Here is a 20,328-nt window from a genome sequence, read left to right as displayed (position 1 = left end):
GGACTTCTTCACCTTTCCAGCCAAAACTCTGTATGTGTTAAACACTCACTTCCCTCCACTCCCACAGCCCCTGTCTACTGTCCGTCTGACAACCAGCAGTCTACTGTCCGTCTCTGTGAAGTTGACTCCTCTAGGACCTTGTAGAAGTGGAATCCTGCAGTATTTGTGCTTCTGTGTCTGGCTTATTTCACTTAACCTAATGTCTTCATTTCGTCCATGTTGTATTGTGTGTCAGCATTTCATTCCTTTTTAAGGCTAAGTAATATCAGTCGTGTGGATTTGAAGTCCCAGGACCTGTGTCCAAATTCTAATTTTTCTACTCATGAGCTCATGTGACCTTGAGTGTGCCCTCGGCTTCTCATTTCCTCATCCTTAAATAGTGAAAAATAGTACCTACCTCACAGACGTGTTGGGTGGAGAATTTTATATAATGGATGTGAAACCTCTTTAAAAAGATTGTGATGCGGTGGCTATTTTTAGCTAGAAAGAGGCCACTAGGTTGGCTGCCAGGGGTTGATGCTTTTCTCTTGGCCACCCTAATGACATCTTTCCAAGCAGTTCCTTGGCCCAGCTGCACAGCTGATCCAATTCACTTCTCAAGCAGTCAAATAAATGACTTGGTTGTTTTCCTGTCAGCCTCTAGATGTGTCACATCAGCACAGCAGGAGATAAGAAGCCTCTGTCTCTGACCCAGACGCTTTGGACCTGGGTGCCTCCATTGTATGCCAGGGAAAGTACAACCCTGAGGGCTGGAGAAAACCCTCTTCCCTTTGGCTTTTTTTTTTTTTTTTTTTTTTTTTTGCGACATTCTAAAGTAACATCAGGCTCCCTGTGTCTGGGCCTGGCTCCGGGAGGTCAATCTACCAGACCATGGGAGGTGAATTAGTGGGAAGTGACATGTGGCAGCATGGCTTGGGAGTCCAGGGCCTGAGGGCCAGGCTGGATGCACTTTGTGACAGGGAGCGACACACTTCCTCAATTAGGGTGGTCACCCTCCTCTGTGTGATGAGGGGTGGGATTTGATGGCCCCCAAGGTCATATCTGGCTCTGGCCTTCTGTGAATCATGAGTTATTTAGGAATGCTGTTCCACTTTTTGTCAATGACTCTTGACCTTTCCTTCACCCCCACTCTTCATGTACTCTGCTTGTCCCCAAGAGCTGCTCATTTCAGGTTCAGATTTAAACTCCATCCTTACCCTTAGCACTGAGCCTGCTGCTTCCCTGCTCCCCTTCATTTCGACTCCTTTCTGGCCCAGTTTTCTGCTGTCTAGAGGAGCTGGCTTTAGAAACCTCTGCTTTTCTAACGCACGTTGAAAGATTAATGGCAGATTGTGGCTTCAATTCTCATTTCATTGGCACTTTGGGAGAAGAGCAATACTTCAACCTCAGAAGAATGGCCCTCTCACAGTACAGTCTAGACTCAGAGTGGGGAGATAGGCTCAAAAAGTAGACAGGGGGCCACATTATGTAGGCTTCCAAAGAGAAGCTAAGGGGTTTGGACTCTATCCAATGGCTGCAGGGGAGCCACTGAGGGTTGTTGAGCTGTATCTGAGCGGTATCTTCTGGAGATCATTCAGGCAGCTCTCTGAAGACTAGATTAAAGTGGAAGAAAGCAGAGGCGGGCAGGAGAGTGAATCCAGCATCTAGGTGAGAGAGGCCAAGAAGAGTGGCAGTGGAGATGGAAAGGAAGAGCCTGGTCTGAGAGGTTACACAAGAATTGACTGGACTTGGCCTCAATGGATGTGGGGATGAGAGAGAAAGGAGTTGAGAATGATACTGAAAAGTGTCTAGCCTAAAAGGCTGAGACACAGTTTGTGGTAAATAGGAAAACACCTGCCCTGCCGTTCTCCTTCAACTCACCATGCTGCAGCCATGGCCACATCTGCTCCTGCCTCAGGGCTTTTGCACTTGGGGACCTCTGTGCCCAATTTTAGCTTAAATGTCACCTCTTTCAAGAGGCTTCCTTGATTGCCCATTCTAAAGCTGTCTCCATGCCCTCTCATCCCCCACCTTGTGTCTTCATTCCCCTCACTCTTTATCTCCAGCTGATGTGAAGTCATTCATCTATGTGTTTCCTTCCACTACAATTTAAGTTCCACATGCATAGGGGTCTTACTTGTCTTGCACATGGGTGTATCCCTGGCACCTAGAATAGGGATTGGCTCTTAGCAGGTACTTAGTGATTATAAGAATTTAATGAACTGGAAGGGAGGAAGGGAGGAAGAATGGAAGGGAGGGAGGGAAAGAGGGTGGGAAGGAAGGAAGGGAAGAAGGGAGGGAGGAAGTAGGGAAGGAAGGAAGGAGAGAGACTAGAGTCAGATGTGGCAGGTTATTTCCAAAGATGGCTACAACAAAATCTCCCATCTTACAGGCCTTTTATGATGAGACTTGTTGCTCCTCTCAGCAGGTGGAGTCTGTTTCCTCTCTTTTGAACCTGGGCTGACCCCATGCCGGCTTTGACCTGTAGAATGCTCCTGATGTGACACTGCATAGCTTCGGAGCCTTGGCTTTAAGAACCTTTGTGGCTTCCATTTTCACCTTCTCATACTGCTTCTTCTCAATAGTGCCATGAGACCACTGTGCCCGAGAAAGTCCCCTGTGGAGGGAAAGGGAGCACTCCAGTCAACAGCTCCAGCTGAGTCCAGCTCTCAGCAGATCTGCTGGCTGAATGTGGCTGTGGGAGTAATCCCAGGCAAGAAGAGCCCTCCAGCCATGCCACAGAGTTGTAGAAGCAATACATCATTTTCAACCACTAAGTTTCTTTCTCCACACTGAGCTTTGTGTTTAAGGAACTGGCAGACATCCGGATGGAGATGCAAAAGCAGGAATTGAATATATATAGTATATGTATATATGTGTGTGTATATATGTATATGTATACATATGTGTATATGTGTATAGTTTATGTATTGATATATACACATGCATTTCTGCAGAAGCTAGTTTGATGACCTGTGAACTATATATCTAGGAGCCTCTAAGTGAGTAAGAAAAGAACTTCTTTGTTTTTTGACTGGACTGTAAAGAAAATTGTAACAATGGTGTGCTTTCGTACTCCCACTCTGAATGACGGATGAACGAGGGCAGGTATAGCCAGATAAAGGAAAGGTTTCTTATCATGTATGGTTTGAGAAGGATTCGCTTTGGACCCTGCCTGCCGGAAGCTTCTGTCCCGCTGTATTCTACAGCCTGAAGCCATTCTTCTGCCCTACTGTCACTCCTTCAGCCAAGAGTTAAGACAGTAAATGCAGAAACAGCAATTTTAGGCCACCCTAGCATCAATAAACATGCATCTGGTGCTTTTCTCACCTTATAAAGCAATTTCCCATCATCATCTCATTTAATCTCATAGTAATTCTGTGGCACAGGTTCTGATTTTTTCAAAATGGGGAAACAGAGGATCAAACTGAGTCATATAGTGCATAGGCAGCAGAGTGAGGAGGAATCCAGCAGACTCCATCCTCCTGGGTCAGTACCATCACCCTCAGCCCAGTGGAACATTCTATGAGCTTCTTGGAAACTACCTAACAAAGAGAACAACCTTGGTCTTGAAAGCCATTCATTGTCTGTCACAGGAGACAGGGAGATATCATCTTTGGGCAAGGTCTTCACCCATCTCGTAATTTAAGTAAAACTTTCATGCTAATTTCCTCTCCCTCCTAGTGTTAGTCCTGGCTCCTGGGAAAGGAAAGGAAGTGCTTTCACACTTTATAGACAACCTTGGCTTCAATCACATCATTTGCTCCATTTTTTTTTTCTCCTGCAAAATATGAAAAAGCAGAAGTAAAGGCTTCTCTGTTTCTCTTTAAAGGAAGAAGTAATAGTTGTTTTGCACATTTTAATTTAACATCTTTAAAAAGATTGAGAGTTGATTTTTTTAATTGCAGGATTTATTTTGGATAAAAATTAATGTAGGATGAACTAAGAATACTTTTTTTTTTTTTTTTGGAGTATTGGGAGACAAGGAGAAGGCTCTGGAGATTTGTTTGCAAACCTTGTGGTGTCCTTTGTGGTGTCCTTTGTGGTGTCCCTGAGACCACTCCCTGAAAGTGGGGTGGGGGGTATCTTCTAACCAGACTTCCTATCTCAACAATTTTTTTATCACAGAAGAAAGGCCACATGTGACTACTCTCCTTTCCCTTGTTAGTGTCCCATTAATTTCTTGACTAATGCAAGCTGCTTCTCACTACTGCCTTCCCCACCCCTCTCCACTGTGCCCCTGGATCACTGCTTCATGCTGAGCCACTCCTCACTCACCTTGCTTATTGCTGAGATCTGGATTGCCCTATGTGGACTTCCCCACTGGAAGCTATTCATTCTTCCACTTTCCATGCACCATGGTGCTGGGAAAGGAGTTGACATTTTCTTGGATCTCCTCTTATGTTTACAGACATTACACTTTCACCCTAGTTAAAAATTGCAATGTGTTTTGAGTTTTATCCTATCTGGCTATATGATCCACTGTCTTTTCTATATCACTGTCATCTACTAGCCTTCCAGGCACTGTGGTTGGTTTATTGAAGGCTTTGGCACCTGATTCATGACCTTTCTTTCCATCTCAACTCCTGCCATCATCATCCTAGGTCATTTCAATGACAAGAATTGGACCATCCACCATCCTAGTCTCATAACTCTGGTACTCCTTCTTTCTGGAGACCATTACCTTGCCTCAATTTCAGTCACATACTCAACCCCCAGAAGAGTTTCCTTTTTGAAGCCTTCATGTCCCTTCTGGTAGCCTCATGCCTTTGTCGGACCCTTAATTTTCTCTCCATCAGTTGGCCCTCTCCCAACTTTTATTCTTTTATTTTCCTTTTTGGGGTCCATGGTTGATTACCCTTTCCTTCTCTGCAACTCTCTGAACACTTACCACTCTCCTTGAGTTCCATACATAACCCTGCAAACCACACTGTACATTCCTAGCAGAATGTCATGTCTCATACTGCACTGACGAAATTGATCCTTCTAGTCTTGATCCATCTCTCTCAACGTTCAGCAGCTTCCCATCCATTGCTTCTTTTTCTCTCTACCTCAGAGGATTGTATCCTTGATGCCACTTTCTCTCCCTGCACCTTGCTCTGCAGTCATCAACTCTCTATGAAACCTTTTCCCTTCTATGAAATCCTTTCCCTCGGGATATAAAAATGGTCACATTTTTCCTATCCAAACAAACAAACAAACAAACAAACAAACAAACAAACCATAATTGCTTCTACCCCATGTTTACCTCTAACTCAGTAACATCTTATTCAGCTATCTCAAAAGAGTTGCCTATACTCACTACCTCCAGTTTCCCATCTTCCATTCACTCCCCATCCTGTTTCAGTCTGGCTTCTTGCCCCTGTCATTCCACTGAAACAGCTGTTCACTAAACTTAACACTAAGTTTCAGATTGCTAAATCCAGTATGTGTCTTTCCAGTATTTATCCTACTGAGAACTACTTTCCAATATTTAATATTGTTAATCATTCTTTTCCTTCTTGAGACTCTGGATTTCCTTGCATCCAGAGTATGCATCCTTCCAGTTTTCATAGTGGCTGAAAATTCTGTCTCTGGTTCTTCATGGCTCCTCTTCCTCTTACATATTGGAAATTGTGGAATTGTCCACTGTCTCACACCCTCCCTAAATGATCTCTTTCACGCTTATGACTTCTATTAACACCTGTAAGTTCACTAACCCCTAAGTATTCTTTTCCATTCATACCTTCCCTGAGTCAGGAATTCAACTATCTTCTCGATAGCTCTAGGTGACCTGTCATACCTAGCATGCCCCCAAACCAGCTCCTTCTCCTAAATTCTACAATTCACTCATCCTTGCCTAGGCACCTGGTTAAAACTTGGAAAACACCCTTAACATCTCTTTCTCCTTTGTCAGCCACATCATATCCGTGGGCATATCCTGCCAAATTAAAGCTTCCCCTTTTGCTGTCTCCTGGATTGGTGCAATGGCCTTCATGCAAGGCTCCCTGCTTCCACCTTGTTCCCTTCTGGTCTATTCTCATGCCATAGTCAGCACCATCTAATGAAATATGAATCTGACCAGGCAAGCCCGCCCATGCTTAAAGCATTAAAATAAGCAGGATGTCCAGGGGAATGTCCGAGCTCTTCCCATACGAAGGCTTTCTTGATCGAACATCCGCAGATGTCTTCAGCTCCACTGATCAGCCCTCCCTCCATGATCCTTTTTGCCTCAGTAGCAGTTCACTACTCAGAGTCCATACCTGACACCATCCCAACCAGGCAGGCCTTTGCTTGTGTTCTTCCCTTGCCTGGAATTCCTCATTATTCTCAACCTCTCCTTTGCCTGGCTGAGCTGCATTTATTCTTTAAGACTCAGCTCACAAGTCCTTCCTGAGCCCTTGGCTAATACATGAGCCTTTCCTCAGAGCTTCCAGAACACCTTGTGCATACCTCCATCAAGTTGCTTTATACCACCTTCTATGTATATCCTTCCACTACAATGTAAGCTTCTTGAAGACTCTTTGAGCCTTCTGTCCCTTTTGCCCAATCCAGGGCCAGGTATCTAGAAGATGCTTGGAAAAAGCTTTGAGGGGTGGAATTAAGAGCCAGGGTTCAAATCCTTTCTTTTTCCATCCATTTTCCCTGTGACAGGTATAGGTCACTTTCCTTGTCTGAGCCATGCTTCCTTATCTACAATTATTCTATTTACCTTTCAAGAAAACATAAATATTCCTTGTAAACTGCAAAGTACTATGAAAATGTTTTATTACATAGGATATGCAGAAACACACAGAGGGAAAAAAAGATCTATCACAACATTATGGATCCTGTACAAATTTTAATGAGACTTCATATTCATTCAAAAATCTGCATAAGCATTTTTATATCAGTATGGTGCTCTGTAAAGTGCAGCAAGGGGTTATTTCTTTGTTTTAAAAACCTAGCCAATATGCCCAGGGCATGAGAGCTGCACTTGTGAAAATAATCAGCTGATGTTACTTAATAGCCGTGACAAGAGCACTAATCCAGTTTCCACATAGAAGCACACGAATCTACAGAGAATCTTCAGGAATTTATGGCGGTTCATCTTCTTCCCCTGGTGCCTTTGGACTGCCCCTTCTACCCAGCTCTTCCAGCGGGGACATTTTACATACCTCTCAGTTCTGTGTGAAAATCAGGCCATGGAGAGGGGAGAACTCAGATAAGATTTCACAAACCAACCCAATTTACCTTAAGTGAACACACGTCATTCATCTAATTCTTTCTCTATTGCCTGGCAAGAAAGGAGGAAAAGCAGTTCTACTCTGAAGGGACAACTCCCAGTTCAGATAAGTGGAATTAGAAATAAATGAACAAGCAATGAATGGGAGTGACCTGCTTTAACGAGTCAAATCTTTATAGAAAATTGGAGCCAGAAAACTCCTAGTCCCAGGTTGTACAACAGAACACTCCAAGGAACTAAAAGCATGGTGTGAAAGGAGCACGCGCATTTCCTCTTCATGGGGAGGAGGGGGCAGTGCAAGTGCTCCCAGAACAGGAGCAGTTGTGGGGGGAGGGCAGAGGCCCACACCTGGTTTTTGGATGACCTTTGGCAGGTTATTTTATCTTTTTGGACCTGATGTCACATGGGGATTAATCAAAAAACATGTCTCATAAAGTGGTTGAGAGAGAGAGAGAGAGAGAAAAAAAAACACCCAGCCTATATTCAATAAATAGTGGATATTATTTTAATCAAAGTTAAATTTGAAGAAAAGTGAAAATTTCGGGGAACTAAAAAAATTATTATAAAGATATGCTGGGGCAGATTATCCAGCTCTTGAATTCCAGTTTACAAAGTCTAGATTTTGTTTAGACAAGGGGGAGCCTCTGAAGGTTTTTTTTTTTTTTAATTTTTTTTTAAATTTTTTTTTTTTTTTAACATTTATTTATTTTTGAGACAGAGAGAGACAGAGCATGAACGGGGGAGGGGCAGAGAGAGAGAGGGAGACACAGAATCGGAAGTAGGCTCCAGGCTCTGAGCCATCAGCCCAGAGCCCAACGCGGGGCTCGAACTCACAGACCACGAGATCATGACCTGAGCTGAAGTCGGACGCTCAACCAACTGAGCCACCCAGGCGCCCTGAGCCTCTGAAGGTTTTGAGCAGGAGTGTGACACAATGACAGATATGCTTTTTGAAGTTGATCTGGAAGTGCTGTGTGGAGGGAGCTTAAAGGGAAATATCAGGAGGCAGAAGAGCCAGCTGGGAAGCTATCATTTGGTCCAGTGAGACCTGAGGATGTCTGACCTAGGGCAGTGGTAATGGGGTTGAAGAAGAGGGATGTTATTGGGATAGAACTGGTAAGAGGTTGTTAAAGATGGTTTCTGTGTGTTTTTACCTTTGTGGCCGGGAGGATGGTAGTGCTTATTATTTCTTCAAGGGAGAGACAACCGTCATTTGGGCATGATAAGTCTCTAACTAAGCATTCTGTCTGTGATCAAATTCTGGTATACTTCACTGGACTGTTGGTTCTTATATCAAAAGAATTTATGTCTAATTTTTTTTTAAAATGCGATCAGTAAGAATGTAGGATTCACCAATAAGAAACACCCCCCACAGTAGACCTAGCTGGAATGCATCTCTTCTATTAAGTGACTCCTTAAGACTTCCCAGCCCACTGCAGTGCTACCCAGGTTAACCACATTTGTTTGCTGTTAGGAAGATGTTTGAATGCAGGCAAGATCCTGTGCCAACTCCTCTGGCTCTTCTTCCGAGAGTGTTTGTGTTCTACTCCCCACCCAAACTGGCTGAAAACATGAGCAAATCTGATCCTAGTACAACCATGTTGAACACTCTATTCCTTCATTCTCCTTATCAAAGAACTCAGCCTGGCCGCAGAGGCACAGCCTCCCCAGGGAAAGCCATGCTGAGACCTAGTATCACATCCACCTTATCTATGTTGTACTATTCTGTCCTTCTTTAAACTCCGCATCTGTTGTCCTGATACCGAGGTGAGGCTTAATGGTCTGTAATCCCCAGGTTCCCAGGGATGCCTCTGAAAAAGATTGAGCCCCACATTAACAGCTTCTCAGTTTTTGGCAACAGTGTCTTTTGTAACCCCATTTCTCTGGTGACCATTTCATACTTCACATCTATCCATACTCCAGACAAGTGGGTGAGGGTCCCACTGTCCTTGCTGGTCATATCCAGCTGGTCATATCCAGCTCCCAAGGGTATATATATATATGTATATATATATACATATATATATATATATATATATATATATGTATATATATATACATATATATATATAATTTATTTATTTTTGAGAGAGAGAGAGAGCAAGCAGGGGAGGGGCAGAGAAAGAAGGGGTCACAAAACCTGAAGCAGGCTCCAGACTCTGAGCTGTCAGCACAGAGCCTGACATGGGGCTCAAACTCACACCCTGTGAGGTCATGACCTGAGCTGAAGTCAGACACTTAACCGACTGAGCCACCCAGGCACCCCACCCAAAGATACATTTTTTGAAAGAGACTTTGATGTATTAATTTATTTTAAAATGTGTATTTAGGTTTATTGTATGCAAATTATTGAATAGACAGCTCTGGGGGCCTCTTCAAGATGAAAGAGACATATAGTCTTTGTTTTCAAATGAGGTTGGAATCCAGTGGGGAGATTGATATATACACAAATGAGACCAGTGAGGCTGTGTAGGGGTGGGCTTGAGGAGGAGGAGGGTGGAAAGCTAAGCAGGAGTTAAATCTGTGTCTTCTTAGCTACACGACTTAACTTTTATATTGAGGATAGGGTACTTATAAAACCCTTTCTCTGCAGAATGGCTGATGGTAGGATCCAAGAAGGCTCTGGCAACAGGTGGAGGGCCCATCTCAGTGCCATCTCTGAGGCCTATTAAATGTAGAGTGTCCATTTTGGCCAGAAGTGGGGCCCAGAGTTGTGGTTGAAGGGGCCATTTTGTTTATGTGAAAACAGAAAATACATAAAAAAGTAGCCAAAATACCATCTTTAATGATATATAAAGGATATCAAGACAGTGTGCTGCATAAGTAATTATGGTTTTGGTTTAAATCTAGAACTCAAGCAAGGCTTCTGCTAATTAGTTAATTAATTTTTTGCACTTTGATTGTTTTCAGACTAAGGACCTCATTAACACAGCCTCTAATGGAAGGCACATTTTATGTAGCATTCCATGTGTGCAGAAATCATACGAATTTATTGCACATGTAGTTTATATTTTTCCATTTGATCCGCATACCAGCCCTGTAAACAGCACTTGTCTTAGTTCAAAAAAAAATTGTGGGACTTGCTTCAGTTTCTCCCTAACCAGAGAATAATTTTCTGGAAGTCAAGGAGCACCTTGTGTCTCCAAGGCCAGAAAAGAACTGAACTGGAGAGTCTGAGATAGAGCTGTGGCAAAACCTTACAAGTTTCCTCAGTTCTGTGCTTTTATTAAAGAACAGAATAACAGCCAATGTTGGGTAACCTGGATCAGCTGGGACCACATCCAAAGGAACATCTTTAATGCTGGAGACATTGCTGGAACCCTAAGGTGCTGAGGGCAGGTTTCAGCAAGATCAGAAATTCAGGAATTGTTGGGTTAACACAAAAGGATAAAGACTTAAGTCCACAGGTCCAGGGCTAGTAAGAAACGAAGCCAAGGTAGGGTCAATGGATTCATAGCTATGAGACCACAGATGTGTGCTCTTCTTTCAAAGGATGTCTTCAGCCTCACCTGCTTTTATCTTTAGATTTCTATTGCCTCTCTCGTTGTCCTAATGGGCAAGGATGCAGGGACCTTATGGTGGCCTCAAGCAGTTAAAACATACCTCGATCTCTAAAGCAGAGACACACCTTTATCATTGTCCATGTCCTTAGTTAAGCCGCGGCTTGATCCTTTAGTGGGACTTGAGGTTCTGTGATAGGGACAATATCCACAGCAATCCTGGTATACTGTATTTCCAAGGTGGCAGTGTGGATTATAATAGAAACATTCTCTTGGGAAGAGTTTTTCTTCTCCAAGGCAGGGTCAGAAAATGTGGCCTCCTATTAATTAAATTTAAGGATGCTAATGTAACACTTAGAGGACACTGGTTTTTAAATCATAGAATGAGACAAAGCAGCGGTACATGAAGCCTGTGATAATCATGGAGTATGATTTTCACTCTAATATTTTGGCTTAGGACCCAGGACCCAGGAGAACATAAATTCTGTCTCTGCTTAACCTCTTCTTTTCTTTACGTATTTACAAGTATATGCATTAACAAAGAACAGAGGCAAAGAAAGTTACATTCACATTTTATTGTCCACTGGAATTGAGACCCAGTCCAGCACAGAGAACTTTGGCAGGCTGGGCTGGAGTTATGGAGAACTCAAAAGCTTTAGCCAAGGGTCAATTTAACATGCTCGTTAACACAAGGGCAAAAATACACAGAGAAAAAGAGACTCATCTAGGTGCCAAGTTGGCTTAAACTGCCCAGGCGGTAGCCTCAGGACTACTGTTGTTAAATTTATCAGTTTTTTATTTTATGTTTAATGCCTTTTGTGTCCTGAGTAAAAATTCTTTGTCAACTTTAAAGTCTCAAAGATTTCTCTTATGTTTTCCTCTAGGGTTTTATAGTTTTAGTTTTCTGTTTTGTTCAATAGTCTATGTCAGGTTAATTTTTGTGTATGATGTGAGGTAAGGTTAAGTTCACCTTTTCCCATACAGATATCCAGTGATTCCTGCAACATTTATTGAAGACTGCCCTTTCCTCATTGAATAACTTTGTCACCTTTGTTGAAAATATATGTGTGAATTCTCTAATCTGCTTCGTTGATCCATTTGTCTATCCTTATACCAATACCACACTGTCTTGATTACTATAATTTATACTAAGTCTTGAAGTCAGGTAAGTCCTCCAACTTTTTGCTCCTTTTTCAAAATTGTTTTGGATGTTCTCAATCATTTGCAATTCCATATATATTTTAGAATCAGTGTGTCAATTTCTACCAAAAAAGACTGCGAGGGTTTTGATAGGGATAACATTGAATCTATAAATAAATTTATATCTTAACAATATTGAGATTCAATCTATAAATAAATTTATATCTTAACAATATTGAGACTTGAAATTCATGAACATATGTGTATCTCTTTCTTTTTTTATATCTTTCAATTTATTTAGTTATTCTCAATTTATCACAGCAACATTTTGTAGTTTACAGTGTACAGGTCTTGCATATATGTGTTAAACATATTCCTAAATGTTTTGTTTTTTATGTTACTGTAATTGGTACTGTTTCTTTGATTTCATTTTCTAATTTTTCACAGATAGTCTATGAAAATGTAATTTATTTTATATAATTACCTTGTAACCTGTGACTTTGCTAAATTCACCTATTAGTTCTTGTTTTATGTAGATTTCTTAGGATTTTCTGCATGTATAATTATGTTTTATTTCACATGACTTTTTTTTTTTTAATTTTACATGCCTGTTAAAAACAGTGATACTGTCTGCTTGAAAAAGTGGCTCACTTTTTGTCTTGGGAACTGACCAATACAATCACTATTTCCTCATCTTTGGCAGAGTCATGGAAGACACTGTCCATCGATGACGCCATGTTGATTATACAGAAATCAGTAACCAGCAGTCACTGGAAGACTTCCCTGACTGAGTAGGATAGGAAAGAGGTTGATAAATGCCTCTTGGTATTCCTTCTTAAGAAAGAGGTAGATGGAATGGGAGAAAAAAGGTCAGAGAAAACCAAGGAGTAAAGGATTTCAAAGGACCATGAGTTGGGCCAGTCATCCAATCAGGAAAGGACTGACTTTTTGGAGCAGGTGTCTGGGCTGTGGCAGAGTCTGCTAAGATATCCCACTCTTAACGAATCATTTGTGTGGGCAAATGTTATCAATATCTCCAGGGATTCTAATATGCTCAACAGGACACTGCAGTCCTGGCATGGGTACTGGCATGGCTTTCCTCTGTGTTTCCTTGGGTCATTATTTGGAAGATGACTTAGAAGAAATAAGGTTATCTGGGAAGTTAATGGCTGCCAAAGTCACATGTCTAAGAATGGAATTTGCATTTGGAGATCAAGGTGTTAGAAACTGAAATTATGAGCTCCTAGGTAAGACACTAATTTAAGTATCTAGAATTTAAGACACTGGAATTTTGAGAAAAACAAAAACTTTGGAGTTAGACAAACCAGGGTTTAAATCTCAGTTCTGAGGGATGTTCTCCATTTTCCTCCAGACCCACTTTCCACCATTCTTCATCTTGTTCTGTGTGCTGAGGGCTGATCTAAGATGTGCTCTCTTGCATCCTGTTGGGTTTAGGAAATGGGAGGCATAGGCAGGTAATCAGAGGTGAGAAGGGAGGTCAGGATATTTATTTTCCCAGCTCCCTCTCAGTTGGATTGCAGTTTGGCCATGGCTTCTCCTGACAGTTGGCCCTTTCCTATAGCTTTCTCTCCAGGTTCAAGTAACCACTGGCTTTTCTTGCCCCTTCATGCCCAAGGATAATAAAAGCTTTCTGCTGTTTCTATTAATGGGCCCCTTTATACCTCTTGCAGGTTTTCTGTAACTCTGAATACCTTACAGTGTCCCCTTCATTCAACTTTCTTCAGTCATCTCTTTTGAGGATGTCATCTGGACCCTGTTAGACCAGCCCATCTGCCTACTAGCTTTGGAATTTTGAGCAAGTTATTTCTGTAATTGAGTCTCAGTTTTTTCATCTATGAAGTGGAAATAAAGATATCCCTTGCAAATATGAGGGATAATAGATGTGAACAGCTCATAGTAACTACCCAATAAGTGGTACTTATCATCATCATTACTAGTAACTATTATCACATGAGGACTGGCAAGATCATAGTGTCCTCGGTGACTATTTAGAAAAAAATTGTAGAGCTGGTTGCTAGTTATCCAGAAGCATAAGACTGGGGGTGGGGGCAGGGAGAATCTCAGATAATGGAAAGTGAAAACTAGGCAAGGGGTTGGAAAGATTTACTAGTACTGTGAAATAGAATAATTTTGATATTTTCACATAAAGAAGGGAGATACAGCTTTAGAAGTCTCAGACACATGATGGGAGGATCCTAAATATGGTGATGGAGGTGTTCACTTTGTTAGGAAAAAGCAGGTATGGTAGTGCTACATATCACAAGACAAATCCTTGAACAGAAACACATTGATATGTGAGTCAAATCTTGAGAAAGGCAAAAATATAAAAGAAGAGAAGTTATTATTGACATAAGGGCATGCTGAAGATCATCCAGCCAGATGGAAAAAATGAATCCCTGACTCATATTACAGGTCTGGTAAGGAAGCAAGGTGTCTACATATTGTATCTTGATTGTCCCCAGCTTGCTTCTATACCAGCACTTAATACCCACTGCTACTCTGGCTGGCTGTTCCTTTCTCTCCTTCATATCTCAGTTTCTTAGAGGAACCCACAACCAGTTTGGTGGAAACCTCTTTTAGTTCACTCACTGCTGCCTTCTTTCCGGGGCACACATGTCTTTTTGGATGGAGGAGTCAGAGTAGGTTCAAGCAAAAGCTCCCCATCATGGTTCTTGCAACATCTCTCCCCATAGACTCTCAGGCTTTGTCACTGAGTCTAACTAGTCATGCAGAACTGCTCATCTTTGGATGTAATTTATGTCCAAGGGATTCTGCAGGTCCTCTTGCAGTTTACTTTCTGTTGAATGCCCCTACCTTATCATTTCCTCTCCTATGCCATATATATCTGAGTTCTTTTCCCAGGAGGCTTCCTAACTCCCCCAAAATTCAAAGAATAAAGCTGGAAACCAGAAGGTGTCAGACCTAACCAAATTTCAGATTCTGCACAGTTTCTAATAAATCCTTACTTGCCACACGATTTATTTTTTCCCAGCAGGTAGATGAAGTGATGAGATCGTCGCCTGTACTTAATTGTAATAGAAAGAAGAGGAAGCTAGAGAGAAAGAGCTTGCGTGAGCCAAGGGGAAAAAAGAAACCCAGAGAAAAGATTGAGTTAGTTTGAAATTCTAAAGTGGTAGATGTCTCAACAGGGGTTGGGAAGGTCCCCATGTGGATATTCTGTCTATGAAATTGCATGCAATTCTGATGACAAAGAAACAGAGGTGGTCTCTAAATAGAAGGAATCCTTTGGCTTCTTAGAGATCTCTATGTGAGCTCAGCTCTTCAAAGGACATTACTGGAAACCAAAGAATGAAAACAAAGAATGGTGAAGATTTGTGCAAATGACGTCAGAAAAGCAAAAGCTCAGGATAAATCCTGACTTGTGAACAATGTTCAGGACATCATAAAAGACACAGAATGCTATTTGGAGCAAGTTGAAGAGTGAACAAGGCAAAAGCAAATGTCTTGGGTAAATGCTTTCAAAGCCATTCCAAAACACTTGGCCTTCGTTTGTTCTGCCAAGGTGAATGACCTTATGAATGGAAAGGGTAGAACAATCAAGGGGGGCATAAAAAAGATCAGCAAAGTCCAGACTGGTGAAGAGACTGTGAGTGAGCACAAAGCTTCCAGCCTCCTGCCCAGGAACATTGTATTCTAGGGAACTGTGAGACCTTGCAAATGAGATTACTGGGCCACTTCTGGTTATCTCAGAGGAGCTGTGAAAAATGGGGGATGTGTCAGAAGACTGGAATCAGCTAAGAATAGTCATGATTTTCTAAAAGGGGAAAAAGTGGGTTATATACAGGGATTGTAAACTTAAACATTTTACAGAGACCAGAAAATAACTAAAGAGTCAAGTAGGGCAGATAGAGACCCTAGTGAGCTGGAAAAGGAGGCTCCTTCTTAAAAGGGCAGCTGTTACTGAGCTCCAGCTCTGGTGGTAGCCATGCCCAGAATGGTTAAGTTAAATTTTAAAATTTTCAACGTTAAAAAAAAAAAAATTTAAAAAAAAGGGGCACCTGGGTGGCTCAGTCGGTTAAGTGGCCAACTTCGGCTCAGGTCATGATCTCACGGTCCGTGAGTTCGAGCCCTGCGTCGGGCCCTGTGCTGACAGCTCAGAGTCTGGAGCCCGTTTCAGATTCTGTGTCTCCCTCTCTCTGACCCTCCCTCGTTCATGCTCTGTCTCTCTCTGTCTCAAAAATAAATAAACGTTAAAAAAAAATTTTTTTTTAATAAATAAAATTTTCAAATGGGGATCACAATTTAAATGTTTTTTTTTTTTTAATATTATACAGGTTGAATTAAATAGGTTTGTAGATGGATAGGGCTAATAGGCCACCAGTATTTGACTTCTCCCCATAGATTTGCCATCTTGTAGCTCAGAAGTTAGGACAGTCTATTAAATGATCACCTGGTAAATATTTTAAAGGACTGATAATCCTTGGGAACTACACGGGTTCACTAAGGACCAATACTGATATGCCACACTCTAACCTCTCTCAGTTCTTAGATTCTGTGGTAGACTTGGTGGTGTGATTTCAGCAAAATGATGACAAGGATAGCCATGTTCTCCTGGGGGACCAGATGGAGAAGTCCAAATGGAATATGAATACTTCTAGGTAGATTCTTAGATGAACTGAAAAACCATGTTCAAAGTTGATGGATTAATAAACCAATATTGACTAATAAGTTGGTAGATTAATAAACCAATATTGACCAATAGGAAAATCTCTATTCTCTTGTCTCTGACCAACTATACTTTTAGAGCCCAGAAATAAGCAAGAATTAGCTTATGGCTTGACTATTGCAGAGTGCAGTGAGAATATCACCTCCTTGATCTTGGCTGTGCGCTTTGTAGCCGAGGGGTCAGCAAACTGACCCAGTTTGTATAACTAAAGTTTTATTGAAACATAGCCACACCCTTTCTTCTACACTTTGTCTCTGATTGATTTTGATAGATAGGGACAGAGTTGAGTAATTGCGACAGAGACTGTATGGCCTGCAAATTCTAAAATATTTACTACCTGTCCCTTCACTAAACAACTTTGCCAACTTTCTGATGTGACAAAACATTATCCTAGTACTCTTAGTGACCTTATTAGACTGTTGACTAATATTAGATTTGTCAATAATGGTCAATAAAAGCCCAATATCTGTTTCATATGAACTGATATCAAGCTATGTCTTGAATCCTAGATGGAAACAATTGATTTAATGACTAAAACAGCAGAGCTCTAAATTTATTCCTGACAGAATTTCGCTTATTGTTTTATAATTCCTTGCCCAATGTCTTGATAATGCCTTTGGCTTTCTGTCCAATGCATCCCACTTTTGAGGTAGGCTGGGATGGGCTCTCATTGTGAGGTAGGATTCAGAGGCCTGGTCAGAAGCAGATCTAATTTGGGGGCAAGTTCAGCATGAAGACCCAGGAAAAGAGTTAAGAGTCAAGGTCAAAGAAGCCATGCCCATCATTACCCTGATGGACAAAGGCAGAGCAAGAGGTCGGGGGTGAGTAAATGCAGAAACAGGACTAGAAGTGAGCTGAATGTAAGAGTAAAGCCAAGAGAGTTCTGGATTTTGTCTTTTAATGGGGAAAGGGTGTCTCTTCTTTGATGCCTACTACAAGAGTCATTAGATAAATTCAAGAGGGTGGGGCCCCATGATGGGATTAGTATCTTTGTAAGAAGAGGAAAAAACTAGAGCTTACCCTCTTTGCCTTGCGAGGACACTGCAAGAAGGTGGTCATCTGCAAGCCAGGAAGAGGGATTTTACCAGGAAGGTAATCTTATGGCCCCTTAATCTTAGACTTCTCAGCTTCCAGAACTGTGAGAAATAAATCTGTTGCCCAAGCCCCCCAGTCTGTGGTACTTAAGCCCCCCAGTCTGTGGTACTTTGTTATAGCAGCCCGAGCTGACTAAGACAGATGTCATCAATTTTACCCTTTAAAAAAAATTCTGGCTAAAAACGCATAACATAAAATGTGTCATTTTAACCATTTTTAAGTGTATAGTTCAGTAGCATTAAGTTCATTTACGTTGTTGTGCAACAGATCTCCAGATCTTTTCATCTTTCAAAACTGAAACTCTATACCCACTAAACAAGAACTCTCCATTTCCCCTCAATTTGACTTTTTAAAACAAAAAGTTATCAAAGCAGCTAAGGAGAAACACTACCAGATATTTAAAAGTGTACTTCAAAAGCAAAATAATAAAGAAAAGTAGATGCAATCTGGTATATTTTCACTGCTTGCTAATTAGTATCCTCTTTTCCACTTAATGTCTTCAAAGGGAAAAAAATGTAATTCCTTCTCCCGTTTACCTCCTTGAGCATCGAGAGCTTTGAGGGCCGGGACCCAGGTTTTTGACTCTTGGTAGAAAAATCCTGGTTAGTGTTCTTCACAGCTTTGACTGGCCTGTGGAAGAAACCTTGAAGGAGGACATGCCTCCTCTCTGCTGGCATGTCCCAAAGGCTTATTTTTAAAAAACCAATTCCCAGTGCTGCTTTCCTTCTTGCTACTGAAGAAATTCCCTAGGGTTTTAGAATTCCTTCTCTCTAGAGTTCTCTTTTTTCATACTTCGTCCATACAGCTTGACCAAAGCCCAAAGAAATTATAACCACATGCGTTCCACTTTTGTTTTGGTATGAAACATGGTAATTTTCTCTACCCTGATGAGAAAGAGCTTTCCAGTGCCTAAAAATGCATCCTCCAGCTTACTTATTAAATAATTTCCCCCTAAATGCAACTGTCCTGCAAATGTTAGTGGCAAGTTTTTCTTTAAATACAGATCACTATTTGAAAGTGTCAGGAGTTATTCATCATTATACAACACAATTTTTAAAAAAATGGAAGTATCTTTATATTTTCTGAAAGTACACGATTGTTGTAAAATAATACAAAGGTTAGAATGAAAATGAAAGCCCTCTTGTAGTCACACCCTAAGAGATTACCGATCATGTCTTAAAAAAGAAAACAACAGAATTTAAACAAAATTGCACAAGAGCTTTAACTTATCAGTTCAAAAGAGGCTGTCCTAATCACATCCGAGAGCTGACGTAGAGTGTGGCATCAATACTGAGGTTGTGTGGTCAAGGGTCAGGATTCCAGAGTCAGAGAGACCTGGGCTTGACCATGGTCACTACCGACATACTAGCTGTGTACCCTTGAGTAACTCACTTTATTTCTCGAAACCTCTGTTTTCTCATCTTCAATGTAGGAATAGTAATCATCTTTAAAGTAGGGATAGCTACCCCTAGGCTTGGGAGATGATGTGACATAGAACATGTATAGTGCCTAGCGTCAGTGCCTGGGACGTCGTAGGTCCTCAGTAACAGTAGTATTATAACTATTAGGTTTTTTAAAATTATCTTTAATGTGCTAAAATACACATGACAAAATTTTAACAGCTTAACAGTTTTGTAAGTTACAGTTCAGTGGTATTAAGAACATTCACATTGTTGAATAACCATCCCCACCATCTACCACTATATTAATTATTAATATGGCTCTAATGCCCTGTCCTGGAAAAAAAAAAAAAAAAACAAGAGTGAATTTACCTCTCTCCTGTGTGAGGCTGTGTCAGAATAGACTCCTTCCTCGTCTCAAAATCTTTCAAATCTGGTCATATGTTTGTGGCTAGATTTTGAAAACCCCTTCGTATGAGGTGTTCAAGGCATCAGACTGCTTCTAGTGTTATCTGGTGTTCATAGCTGTAGAGTTGGGGGCTCAACAGACCTGCACAGCTACTCTAGGGTGAAATTAATTCCCAGACGCCCTTGCTGACACTTTGCAGTGTCTTCCTCAGCAGACGTTTCTGCCGGCTGCCGGCCCGGGCTCTGCTAATGGAGGTTTATAAAGGCCTTCACAATTCCTATGGTAACCCAGGAGAAAGGCTGTTGCCATGGGGACTAGACAAGCCTGTATAAACCTTCCATCTCTATCAGACAGATGAGAACGATATGAGAATGAATCTTTTACTAGTTCACCTTCTGAAATTGCTAACAATTATCTCTGTTTTTGGACAAGGGTTCATCATTTCTTTCAGGTGGAAACTCATTCATGTTTTCAGCTTTAAATGAATATTATTTCAAACCTTGCCTGATGATCTTGGTGTCAACCAAAATCACCCAGAGACTGAAATGGCTGGTGATGGAACCATTTTCAAATTTCTGCAGTGTTACCAGCCACTAAATAACATTTATCACAAGCATGCGAACTTCATATTGTTTTGAAAGAAGCATAGGTTTCTTTGAAATGCATTAGCCCTAAGCATGTGCCTATTAAGGAGCCTTTACATTGTTTTACATTAACTCAAGGAGAATCTGAGCTCCGTGCAGGCAGGGTCTATGTCCTATTTACCTCCATATCTCCAGCATCTAGTCCACTGCAATATTAGGGATTCAGTAAATGAATCAATCAGTGAATCAACCTACACCCATATGTTGATGATGGCAGATAACAGTATTGGTGTCCAGATGTGTAATAAG

At 41.3% G+C, this 20,328-nt stretch overlaps 2 long non-coding RNA genes across 3 annotated transcripts in view; one reads left to right on the top strand and one right to left on the bottom strand.

Annotated features, from left to right (window-relative positions):
* Positions 1 to 20,328, top strand: part of LOC109270080 (uncharacterized) — a 529,587-nt gene that overhangs the window by 235,982 nt on the left and 273,277 nt on the right. The window lies entirely within an intron of this gene.
* LOC128778620 (uncharacterized) lies at positions 2,177 to 19,674 on the bottom strand. Its single transcript, XR_008424281.1, has 2 exons — positions 19,399 to 19,674; positions 2,177 to 2,596 (listed from the first exon to the last, which is right to left on the bottom strand). It is a non-coding gene; the product is annotated as an uncharacterized LOC128778620 (long non-coding RNA).

Source organism: Panthera pardus, unplaced genomic scaffold, assembly GCF_024362965.1.
Source record: "Panthera pardus isolate Hobbes unplaced genomic scaffold, ASM2436296v1 HiC_scaffold_20, whole genome shotgun sequence".
In the NCBI taxonomy this organism is placed as follows: Eukaryota; Metazoa; Chordata; class Mammalia; order Carnivora; family Felidae; genus Panthera; species Panthera pardus.
This window is presented reverse-complemented; position numbering and strand designations above follow the sequence as displayed.